Raw genomic sequence first — 1,452 nt, forward strand, 5'->3', positions numbered from 1 at the left:
AATGAGGCCTTAAAAATTGATTGGCAATTCATCTTGAATGGGTTTGTTGATTCTTAGCTTCACTGCTGGTGCTTATGGGTGGGGGCCCATGTCTCTGTCTTGGGAGATCATTACTCTGAGACTTTTCAGTTTCTTGAGAGAATTTATATTGAATTTTCCAGTGTCCATTGCTCTGCCACCACTCCGCCTTGTATTTCCAAATTCAGAGCTTTTATGTGTTCATTTTCTCCTGAGGAAAAAAGAATCCCCAATCTCCTGCTATAGAAGGATAGAGGTTTTCAGTAGGATGAGGTTATTTACCAGTTTTATGTCCAGACTTTCAACTAAATCCTGTTTTTAGCACTATACCTTATTCCACCTCTGCCTCCTACAATACCTTGCACTTCAAGTTTCAGTCTTTCCAGCTTGGGTGGAGCAGATAAGCTTTATATCTCATCAGATCCCCCTTTGTAGGTAGTCCAGATGTAGCTTCCTTCATCTTGCTAAGTCAGTTGCCACTACAGTCTGCTTTGCATCTTTTAAAACTTTATTTAGTTTGCTCTTGTTGTCTTCTCTCCCATTATCTCTGTTCTTTCTTTCATTTATTCATTCAGCAAGTGCAATTGAGTACCAAGTGCCAGGCACTATTCTGGGTGCTTAGGATATAATAATGAAGAAAATATCCCTTCCCTTGTGGAACTTACATTTTAGTAGGGGGAGACAGATTTTAAAAAATAATAAAGTAAATTATATAATATATTAGAATATGATAATTATGGCTGTGGTCTGAATGTTTATGTCCCTCCAAATTTATATGTTGAAATCCTAACCCTCAGGGTAATAGTATTAGGAGGGTGGGGCTTTTGGGGGGTACTTAGATCATGAAAATGGAGTTCTCATGAAAGAAATTGTGCCCTTATAAAAGAGGCCCCAAAGAACTAGGTTGTCCCGTCTGCCATGTGAGGTTACAGTGAAAAGACACCTATCACTGAGGAAACTGTCACCAGACACTGAATCTGCCAGTATCTTGAGTTTGGATTTCCCAGTCTCCAGAACTGAGAAATTTTTGTTCTTTATAAGTCACTTAGTTTATGGTGATTTTGTTTTAGCAGTCCAGACAGACTGAGATAAATGCCATGGGAAGCCTACAGCAGGATAAGGAGGATGAGAATTCATAGGTTTGGGGGAAATATTGGTTGTAATTTTAAATGGGATCAAGGCAGGCTTCATTGAGAAGCCTGAATACTTGACATACATACTGATACTGATACTTGAATAAAGCAGTTTTCAACTGGGCGTGTTCAGTTCAGTTCGGTTCAGTCGCTCAGTCGTGTCCAACTCTTCACGACCCCATGAATCACAGCAAGCCAGGCCTCCCTGTCCATCACCAGCTCCCGGAATTCACTCAGACTCACGTCTATCGAGTCAGTGATGCCATCCAGTCATCTCATCCTCTGTCGTCCCCTTCTCCTC

General features: G+C 40.8%; 1 protein-coding gene across 1 annotated transcript in view; it reads left to right on the forward strand.

The window, feature by feature from the left end:
• Window positions 1-1,452, forward strand: part of TRMT2B (tRNA methyltransferase 2 homolog B (S. cerevisiae)) — a gene marked incomplete at its 5' end in the record, with an annotated part of 31,479 nt that overhangs the window by 18,072 nt on the left and 11,955 nt on the right. The window lies entirely within an intron of this gene.

The sequence above is a fragment of the Bison bison genome, unplaced genomic scaffold, assembly GCF_000754665.1.
Source record: "Bison bison bison isolate TAMUID 2011002044 unplaced genomic scaffold, Bison_UMD1.0 scf7180017835053, whole genome shotgun sequence".
Taxonomy (NCBI): domain Eukaryota; kingdom Metazoa; phylum Chordata; class Mammalia; order Artiodactyla; family Bovidae; genus Bison; species Bison bison.